Below are 11424 nucleotides of genomic sequence, written 5' to 3' on the forward strand. Positions count from 1 at the left end.
ACCCACTGGCCATTCCCCAATCTCTCTCCCTCTCCTTGGGCTTTCCAATTCCTTAAGAAAAAACAACATTGAAATTAGGCAAATAAATAACCCTGCAATGGCTGGTAAGTGTTCAAGTGAAAAAGTCACATGCCTCTCAACTTAAATCAAATGCTAGAAATGATTAAGCTTAGTGAGAAAGACATGCTCAAAACAGAGACAGGCCAAAAGCTAGGCCTGTTGAACCAAACAGACATATGAATGCAAATGAAAAGTTCTTGAAAGAAATTAAAAATACCACTCTAGGCCAGGCGCGGTGGCTCACGCCTGTAATCCCAGCACTTTGGGAGGCCAAGGTGGGAGATCGCGACCATCCTGGCCAACAAGGTAAAACACCGTCTCTACTAAAAATGCAAAAAAATTACCTGGGCGTGGTGGTACACACCTGTAGTCCCAGCTACTCGGGAGGCTGAGGCAGGAGAATTGCTTGAACGCAGGAGATAGAGATTGCAGTGAGCTGAGGTTGTGCCACTGCACTATAGCCTGGGTGACAGAGCCAGGCTCTGTCTCCAAAAAAAAAAAAAAAAGAAAAAAGAAATACCACTCTCGTGAACACACAAATGATCAGAAAGTAAAATAGCCTTATTGCTGATCTGGAGAAAGTTTGTTTGAGTGGTCTGAATAGATCAAACCAGCCCCAATAGTCCCTTAAATCAAAGTCTAAGCCTGAGTAAGACCCTAAGCCAACCTTGTGAAGGCTCATACAGATAATGAAACTGCCGAAGAACAGTCAGAAGCCAGTGGACATTGTTGGTTCATGAAGTTTGAGAAAAAAGGCCATCTCCATAACGTAACAGTGCAAGGTGAAACAGCAATCGCTGATGGAGAAGCTGCTGAAGGTTATTCAGAAGATCTAGCTGCAATAATTGGTGAAAGTGACTACACTAAACAACAGATTTTCAATGTAAATGAAACAGCCTTCCATTAGAAAAAGATGCTATCTAGGACTTTCATAGCTAGAGAGAAGTTAAGGCCTGGCTTCAAAGTTCAAAGACCCCAGGAATCCGCCCTTCTTCATTCTACAGATGACTCAATCTGAGCCCAAAATCTACTTAAAAGATAGTGTTGCCCAAATAGGCAGATTGTCTTAAAGACCCTTGTCTTTTAAAGTCAAAATAATTCTACCTGGACGTAACAGGTGAAAGACAATCTGAGATACCAGAGTTAGAAAATAAAGAGGTATTTGTATCAAGTATCCAGCAGAACTAAGACTCAATTCCTACCTGTGGCAAAGCGCTGAGACTCAAACTCCGCAATTCCAGTACTAATTCAATTAAGCTTCAACCCTGCCTTTTTGACTCATCTTGCCTTGAATTTCTTCCTGGAAATGTCTGCATTGACAGCTGGCATTCACCACTAGCCTTGATTCTGCCCATTTCTTGGCCTGTCCAAATACCTGCCTGCTCAGTTACTTAATCTGCCTGTCCCTCTGTGGCTTCAAGCTCCTGTTAAGTAGGTCCAGTGTTCTCTTATCCACAGCCTTATGTCTCTCTATCTTATCTAGTTGAATGAGAAAAAAAGTACAGTGGAGTCAAAGCAATACAATGCCTTCACTGATCAATATGGAAAAGGGCAAATTAAGAGCCTTGTAAAATTTAGGCAGACTTTCTGTGACCTCTGTAAAATAATCACAAGACTTAATGCTGAAGAGCCTCAAATGGCATTTCCAGAGTGTGTTTTTTTTTTGAAATAAATTTCAGGGATCAAATAGATTTGGGAAACAGTGTTCCATACTTTCCCTTGGAAGTCCACAATGAGCCATAGTGCATGAAGATCCTTAGAAGTTCACATAGAGGAAAACACTTTATTTTTTAAAAACTTTAACCCAATGTTTCATAAATATTTCTTTTTTAATATTATTTTCAAATATTCTATGGAACACAATTTGAAAAATGCATGAGGACAAAGTTTCAAAATAATTACTGGAAAGATATCTTTTGGTTTCAAGCTGGAGTCCAGTAGACTTAACTCTATAGTGTATTCAATAAATAATGTCTGAACTGGATTAAATAAACTAGTAATAAAAATCTTGAATTAGACAAGAGCCATTTGTTTCCTTAAACTTTAGACATTAAGGTTTAAGTAAAAAATATGTATTTGATTCCATTTGATTCTAGTTAGCGATATACCACTTTTTATTGTCAATGTTCAGAAGAATTCATGGTTAGAAAATCTAAATTTTAGAAGAAAATACAGATTGTTAGCTCGATGCCTATGACCAGTGTTCCTCTGTAACCTGGTGACACTGTTCTAATAGTAGCAAAAGTAGCTAGGAACTAAATGTCGGCTTTTTTTTTTTTTTTTTTTTTTTGAGACAGAGTTTTACTCTGTAGCTCAGGCTGAACTACAGTGGCACAATCTCAGCTCACTGCAACCTCCGCCTCCCGGGTCCCAGTGCAAGCAATTTTCCTGCCTCAGCCTCCCCATTAGCTGGGATTACAGGAAGGTACCACCATGCCCAGCTAATTTTTGTACTTTTAGTAGAGATGGGAGTTCACAATGTTGGTCAGTCTGGTTTTGAACCCCTGACCTCTTGATCCACCAGTCTCGGCCTCCCAAAGTGCTGGGATTACAGGTGTGAGCCACTGCACCTGGCTGAAAATGTCAGCTTTTTAAGATCAAAGCTACACATTAAATTGAAAAAAAAAAAAAGTAACTAGTTATTGTACTAGTATTACTTATCAGTGTATACACATGCACATAAACACATATATGCACATACATATACATATTCATGTGTACACGTATCTCCATATTTGCTAGACATTTGCATACACATATAAATACTCAGGATTATTTATTAGATGTTTTCTCATCATCAGGGTAGTTTTTAAATGGATATGAAAAGAAAGCTATAGAATGAGAAATACAAATCTGAAACACTAAGTAAAAATGTCAGGAAGTTTAAGATCCATGGATTATGTATGAATCATAGGGTAGGGAAGAATTGACATTTTCAGGGAAAATGCTGATGGGAGGAGTTCTAGTACATAAAATAATTTAAGGCTATCTTTATCAAACCTCCTTAATTCACATTTGTAGACACAAATTAAACTCTTCTTAGAGTTGGAGATGAGAGGAACGAAAAATTCCTTTGTCCAAACCTTCTGATTTCACGAATAATGAACCTGAGACCACAAAACACAGATGGCTTGTCCTTAGGTGAGAATGCATCAATAGCTAAACTAAAACCAAAATCATGTTTCCTAATTCTCAATCAAATTTCTTTATCACTAGATAGATGCAAGTTGGTGGATTTTTTAAGTACAGAATAGCTCTCCTGTCATGTAATACATTGCATGAACTGGCATCCATCTGGACCCTTTGGGTCACCCCTGTGTGACTGGAGAACAAAGTGAATAGACACAAATATGTTCATGAGGTTGAGTCTTATGTTTTCTGCCAGACTCTATGAAACAGTAACATACTAGATAATAGCTTCTAACTAGGGTAAAATCAAATCCTAAGCCTGACACAGACCTCATAGAAAACATTGGAAATTATTGCCTCCTTTTTTATTTTATGTGAAACTATACGTAAGATTTGCATTCTTTCTTAAATGTTTGACAGAATTGACCAACAAAGAATGTTTGACATTGGTCAAATGTTTGACAGAATTGACCAATAAAGTCTTAAATTGACCATTTAAGATTCAAGCTTTGGCCAGGTGCAGTGGCTGACATGTGTAATCTCAGCACTTCTGGAGGCTGAAGTGGGAAGAATGCTTGAGTCCCAGAGTTCAAGACTAGCCTGGCAACAGAGTGTGACTTCATCTCTTAAAAAAGTTAGCTAGATGTGGTGGCATCTCCTGTAGTCCCAACTACTTGGGAGGTTGAGGTGGGAGGATCACTTTTGTCTGGGAGGTTGAAGCTGCAATGAGCTGAGGTTGTGCTATTGCACACCAGCACGGGCAACAGAGCAAGACCCTGTCTCCAAAAAAATGAATAAATAAAGACTCAAGTTTTATTTGTGGAAAGACTGTAATGATAAATTCAACTCTGTTATTATAGGGCTATTCAGATTTTCTATTGCCTGAGTTTTGATAACTGGTGTTTTTCAAGGAATTTGTCTATTTTATCTTAAATTGTCATACAGATTGGCAAAAAGTTCATAGTAGTTCATAATTATCCTTTTAATATCCATATTATCTGAACAAAAATTCCCGAAAGTAGTAGTTTTGATTTTCTTTTTAACTTTTTGGAATTTACCAATCTAGCTATAGTTTTATCAGTTTTATTCATCTTTTCACAGAAGCAACCTTTGGCTTTGTCAATTTTCCCCCTTGTTTGTTTTATATTTCTTATTTCTACCCTTATCTTTATTGTTTTTGTGTCTTTTTATATATTTGGGTTCAAATGCTTACCTTTTTCTACCTTATTGAAGTAGAAATTTATAGTGATTTTAAATCATTTTGCTTATTCAGTTTTAGAATTTTCCTTTTAAGTATTGCTTTAGCAATACCCCTCAAATTTTCATAGGCTGTATTTGTGTTATAATTTGACTCAAATTAAGTTTTTATTTAATTGTAATTGTTTTATTTGACCCATCTGATATTTAAAAGGCAATTCTTTACTTTTCAAATGTTTTGGCTTTTCTAAATACCTTATGTTGTTGATTTCTAATTTAAGTCTGTTATTACCAGTGAACATAGTTTATAATATCAAGCCTCTTACATGTTTCATTTTCCAACATATGGTTTATCCTGGAGGTTGTACCATATGCACTTGACAAAAGGGGTTCATATCTCCATTAGACTTGTCTGTATCTCCCGTTAGTTCCACCAGTTTTTACTTTAGGTACTTTTGGTATCCACATTGTACATCCTTCAGGCTTACCTCTCAGGGCAGCCATATGAAGAATGACATCATACTTGCTTTTGAGTTCTTACCCAGTGTTGCCAGTCTAACACACCTTCTTAGCCTTTCTGTATGTCTGAATAATTAGGGTTTTGTTATTATTCTGAAACACTGTGAAAGACTAACCACTTCATCAACAAGCTCTCAGTATGTCATTATTTCCCGAGAACATAAACTCTGCACTAAAGCTATTTTACACAGAATCTACTTCTTTTTTTCTTTTTCTTTTTTTTTTTTTTGAGATGGAGTTTCACTCTTGTTACCCAGGCTGGAGTGCAATGGCGCGATCTGGGCTCACCGCAACCTCTGCCTCCTGGATTCAGGCAATTCTCCTGCCTCAGCCTCCTGAGTAGCTGGGATTACAGGTGTGCGCCACCATGCCCAGCTAATGTTTTGTATTTTTTTTTTTTTTAGAGGAAGAAAGAGAGAAAGAAAGAAAAAGAAAAAGAAAAAGAAAAAAAAAGAATAAAGGAAAGGAAGAAAGAGGAAGAGGAAGAGGGAGAGAGAACAGGGGTGTTCCTTTATTGCCCAGGCTAAAATGCAGTCTAAAAATGGGTATACCTGTAATTATGTTTAATAATAGACACATAAAAAAAAAAGAGGGAAGAAAATAATTAACAAGCAGCCAACCAACATTTCATTTAAACCCGTAAATACGTGTGATGTAGTACTGATAAGAGTGTATATTTTGTGTATTTAAAGTGGAGAGTTCTATGAACGTTAATTAAGTCTACTTGTTCTGGATCTGAGTTCAAGTCCTGAATATCAATGTTAACTTTCTGTCTCATTGATCTGTAAGTCTCCCACTATTATTGTGTGGGAGTCCAAGTCTCTTTATAAGTCTTATATATCTGGGTATTTCTGTATTGGGTGCATATATATTTAGGATCTTTAGCTCTTCTTGTTACATTGATCCTTTTATCTTTATGTAATATCCTTCTTTGCTTCTTTTGATCTTTGTTGCTTTAAAGTCTATTTTATCAGCAAAAATTGCAACTCCTGCTTTCTATTTATTTATTTTTGCTCTCCATTTGGTTGGTAAATTTTTCTCCATCCCTTTGTTTTGAGTCTTTGTGTATCCTTGCATGTAAGATGTATCTGGATGTAGCATACCAATGGGTCTTGGCTTTTTTTGCCCGTCTGTGTCTTTGGATTGGGGGATTAGTCGATTTAAATTTAGAATTAATAACAATATATATGAGTTTGATGCTGTCATTTAATGTTGGCTGGCTGTTTTGCCCATTAATTGATGCAATTTCTTAATTATGTTGATGTTCTTTATTTTTTGGCATTTTTTAGAAAGGCTGATACTGGTTGTTCCTTTCTATTTGTAGTGGTTCTTTCAGAACTTCTTGTAAAGCAGGCCTGGTGGTGATGAAATCTCTGAGTGCTTGCTTGTTCACTAAAGATTTTATTTTTCCTTCGCTTATAAAGCTTAGTTTGGCTGGATGTAAAATTCTGCGTTGAAAGTTCTTTTCTTTTAGGATGTTGAATATTGGCCCCCACTCTCTTCTGTCTTGTAGGGTTTCTGCTGAGAGATCTGCTGTGAGTCTAATGGGCTTCCCTTTATGGGTAACCCGACCTTTCTCTCTGGCTGCCCTCAGTATTTTCTCTTTCATTTCAACCCTGGTGAATCTGGCGATTATGTGCCTTGAGGTTGGTCTTCTTGAGGAATATCTTTGTGGTGTTCTCTGTATTACCTGGAGTTGAATATTGTCCTGCCTTGCTAGGTTGGGAAAGTTTTCCTGAATAATATCCTGAAGCATATTTTCCAGCTTGGATTGATTCTCTTCGTCACATTCAGGTACGCCTATCAAACGTAGATTAGGTCTTTTCACATAGTCCCATATTTCTTGGAGACTTTGCTCGTTCTTTTTTATCCTTTTTTCTCTAATCTTGTCTTTTTGTTTTATTTCATAAAGTTGGTCTTCGACCTCTAATATCTTTTCTTCTGCTTGATCAATTCGGCTGTTAAAACTTGTGCATAGTTCGCGAAGTTCTTGTGTTGTGTTTTTCAGCTCCATTAATTCACTTATATTCCTCTCTAAATTGTGTGTTATTTTTAACATTTCATCAAACCTTTTTTCAAAGTTCTTAGTTTCTTTGCATTGGGTTAGAACAAGTTCTTTTAATTCCCAGAAGTTTCTTATCATCCACTTTTTAAAGTCTGTTTCTGCTAATGGAACACAGTCTTTCTCCATCAGGCCTTGTTCTGTTGCTGATGAGGAACTGTGATCACCTGTAGAGGGAGAGGCGTTCTGAGTTTGGGTATTCTCAGCCTTTTTAGGCTGTTTTCTTCCCTTCTTTATAGGTTTATCCATCTGTGGCCTTTATAATTACCGTCTTTATAGTTGGGTTTCTGAATGGACGTCCAACTTGTTGATTCCCGGCGCTAGAATCTGAGCAACCCACTGTTCCGGCCAAAACAGCGACTTTAAGATTGATGGTGCTTTTTTGACTCCGCACTGAGAACTGCCGCTCCAAGGCAGCAGCAAAACCTCCTCACCGGCCTCAAGAGTCACACTGGCGACATGTGGGGCTCCTCCGCTGGGAATCTCCTGGTGCCTGAGCAACAAAAATTGATCTGAAAGCGTGGCGTCCTCTCGTTCTCTGCTCTTTCAGTGGGAGCTACAATCCCGAGCTGCTAGTGATCAGCTATCTTGGATCTCTCTCCATGTTTTGTATTTTTAGTAGAGACGGGGTTTCACCATGTTGACCAGGATGGTCTCGATCTCTTGATCTCATGATCCACCTGCCTTGGCCTCCCAAAGTGCTGGGATTACAGGCGTGAGCCACCACGCCAGGCCTAGAATCTACTTCTAATTAAGTGAAATAGGGATAGAAGGTATTGTGTAAAAAATAACTAACAATCGGGATGTCACAGGCAACTGCCAAACATCAGAATGGATGCTGATGAATACCTTGAAGTAAGATGCAGTATAACATGCTGACTGGCCACTCAATACCCATTCCCTCTTTTGTTTCCACTAAAAGAATCCTCCCTCTGTTTTTACTAAAAGAACCCTCATTTTATTTTATTAGCAATGCAACCAAAACCAAAACAAAAACCCACACCTATTTCTCAGGCTGTGTTTCAGCAAAGGCTGCCCATCTATGGTTCAGTCAATAAAATTAACTGAACTCTGTCAGGAGTTCCTCTGCTATTCTGTCTCTCTGACATGGGCTCCTATCCTTCTGCCTCATAACTTTCTTCTTCTTCCTGCCTGGAATAGAGAAAGGAGATTAGTGATGGAGAATAACACCTTGCAACCATAAAGTAATCATGAGAGGAAGGAGTAAAAGATGAATTAAGTCCAGGATACTGATGACCTCATGAGGCCACTATGCCAACCTCACTTCCTTATATCCAGACTTTGTATATGAGAAAAAGAAACTTCTACATGGTTAAGCTAACAAAGTTGTGTTGCTGTTATAGTCGCGAGAACATAATCTCTAACTAATACCAAAAGAGAAAGTCTTAGGAAATTCATTACTCTATCAGAAGCCAAACTCAAACTTCTGCGTGAGGTACATTTTTCCGTTCCCCTCTTCTAGAATCATTTCTCTGAAGTATACACTTCAAAAGTTACTATGTTATCATGCAAAGAATTCAGTGCAGACTTCCTCCCATTATGCATCATTTTGGTAATAAGAAATCATCTGAGCAGTGTTTTTCTTTCTTTGAAATATTCCTACTTTCTCTAAAATGAGACACTAAATCCAAGCTATCCTGAAGAACATGGTTGACTGCCCTTTTATAAAACAATTCAACTTCTTACATAGTTTGAAAGACATTCCCAAGGTGAAATTTCTACGGAATTATTTTTATATCTGGAATCTCTGCAAATATGTTTCTGTAACTGCTTTGGCCTTTTCTGTCTGAGCTGAAGTTATGCTTAACTCTTTTCTTAGGGGGAGTTTTGAGTTTCCAATATGCAGTGCTAATCCCTTTCACATTAGTACTCAACCTTGGAATCAAGTTCTAACATGCATGTGCTGAAGAAGTAATGAAAACCTTTTATAATCAAGCTGTCACATAAATGTCTACTGATGCAAACTTCCACATCAAAGATAGACAGTAATTCCAGCCAGCATCTAGGATGTGGCTCAGGATTCCCCAATGCAGCATTAATAAATGAAAAGAATGGCATGTTTCTCAGCTTTGCTAATCAAAATTAGAATATTTTGTAAAGGTGAGTGCTTGTCCCTGAAGGACTATAAAACATGTCCATGTATGCACATGCATACATACACACACATGCACACACACACACACACCCCTCCCTTAGCATTTTCCAATTGCTTCACAAATGAAACCAGTGGAAAAGAAAAAAATCTAGGTATTGGTATTTAGCAAGTAAGCAAAAAGTCTTGAATTTTAAATGCTGGATAGATTTAGATCTGATAACCCTTTCAAGCCTAAAAGATGAAAAAATCAAAATAGAACCTACTATGGCTAATCAGTAGTTCAAATTTGTTACAAGCCAATAATAATTATATAAAAAATGCCAAGGAATTTTTGTTGAGGTTTAATGTATAAACTATGAACCCCGTCTGCATAAGATGAACACTTTCAAAATATAATTCTTGTCTTTAAAAAAAATGGGTTTCAAGACTTGTACAAATTTTATACAATCGAGTTTTACTGTTGATTTTGGTGGGTGACTAAAACTTTGGGCAAGAAGTGAGTGATCTTTTATTTGGCTACTGAAACTGACCTTCTGTTCCACAGAAACATAAATCCGGCCCGGCTTGGTGGCTCACGCCTGTAATCCCAGCACTTTGGGAGGCCGAGGCGGGCAGATCATGAGGTCAGGAGTTGGAGACCAGCCTGGCCAATATGGTGAAACCCCATCTATACTAAAAAATAAAAAATTAAAAAAAAATTAACCAGGGGTGGTGGCATGCACCTGTAGTCCCAGCTACTCCGGAGGCTGAGGCAGAAGAATGGCTGGAATGTGGGAGGTAGAGGTTACAGTGAGCCAAGATCGAGCCACTGCACTCCAGCCTGGATGACAGAGCGAGACTCCCTCTCAAAGAAAAAAAAAAAGGCATATAAATCCATTTATGACATTATAACTACTGTGTTCTCATTAAGACATGATACAATAGACTAGATTTAGTCACCTCCTGAAAGTTGTACTTGTGCTGTTAGATAGGTAGGGATAAATACACATAGAGCTGACAAGTTATCTCCCAGGTGTGTAAATATGATTGAGAAGGCTAGTGTGCCCAGCTGTCTTAAACGAGCTCACTATATTTATATCTGACCTTTAGTTAATGATATAACCTGCTTCTATATGGTCTGTCAAGCTCAGGATTGAGTATTTTGCTGAAACTTTGCACACCTTTGATTGCTTCATGCTAGCAAGGTCCATCTGTTGCTGTCATTACACAGCGATCAATTTCAGCATTACCTTGCTTCAAATCATGCCTTAAAACAATCAAGCTGACTTGGAACATCCACAGAGTAGATAATGTGGCATAAAGACATCATTCAAGCATTTCTGTTTTTTGAAACTCCAGGTCCATTCTTAGGCAGAAGACTTTCTGTTTCCTCTTCTGCTTTGCAGCAGCCAGGTCTTAACTTAGTGTCTGTTCTACCTGTCAGCTGCCACTTCCTACTCTGTCCCTTGGTTCCATATCTCCAAATGGCTTGCTGTCCCTAAAAACAAGCACATGGGTCGTTCAAATCTTAACAGTTTTGCAGCTATTCATGATGTCAACTGACGATCACTAAAAAATAGCAACAATGAATCTGCATGCAAAACGATTTCAAAACTTTTGGTCCTTGGTCTAACATGATTGTCCCTGCCTGAGATGAAATTGGTAATATTTCTGTTCTCAGTTTTTGTTTCTTGAGGGGAATTCCTTACTAAACACTTCCTCCACATTCATACTCTATCAATGCACATAATAGTGGCCCCTTTACCTCAAGTACAAATTCTGATTTTTAAAGAATAATTAAGCCAGGAACGGTGGCTTGTAATCCCAGCACTTTGAGAGACTGAGACAGAATTGCTTGAGCCCAGGAGTTTGAGATCAGCCTGAGTGACATAGTAAGACCCCATGTCTACAAAAAAAAAAAAATTGTTTTTAATTAGCCAGGCATTGTGACATATGGCATCAGCTACTCAGGAGGCTAATCATACTTCAATGCAGGTTCAAACTCTCAGGCTCAACAATCTTCCCACCTCAGGATTGAGGTAAGGTGAGTCTCAGAGATAGAGGCTGCATTGAACTATGATCGTGTCACTGCACTCCAGCCTGTGTGACAGAGCAAGACTCTGTCTCAAAATAAAAGTAAAAAATAATGTTTTAAATTGCTTAAAATTTTTTTTGAAAAGAATGGTTAGCTTGATATTGCTTCTCCCTGGAACAAATGCAGCCCTCACTAGAAACCTAACTTTTATAGTAATCGCTTTCCGGAACCTCATCTCTTTTTATCTTTCAATTTGCCCATCAAATCATAGCTTATATTGACATAGTTATTTTAATTTTTTGCATTAATAATCTGACAGGAATTTAG

General features: G+C 37.9%; 1 long non-coding RNA gene across 1 annotated transcript; it reads left to right on the plus strand.

The window, feature by feature from the left end:
* The first annotated feature begins 3859 nt into the window (after window positions 1-3859).
* LOC116565111 lies at window positions 3860-11193 on the plus strand. Its single transcript, XR_004275264.1, has 2 exons — window positions 3860-3902; window positions 11120-11193. It is a non-coding gene; the product is annotated as an uncharacterized LOC116565111 (long non-coding RNA).
* The last annotated feature ends 231 nt before the right edge of the window (window positions 11194-11424 follow it).

The sequence above is a fragment of the Sapajus apella genome, unplaced genomic scaffold (genome assembly GCF_009761245.1).
Source record: "Sapajus apella isolate SASKATOON/1434 unplaced genomic scaffold, GSC_monkey_1.0 scaffold39, whole genome shotgun sequence".
NCBI classification, from domain to species: Eukaryota; Metazoa; Chordata; class Mammalia; order Primates; family Cebidae; genus Sapajus; species Sapajus apella.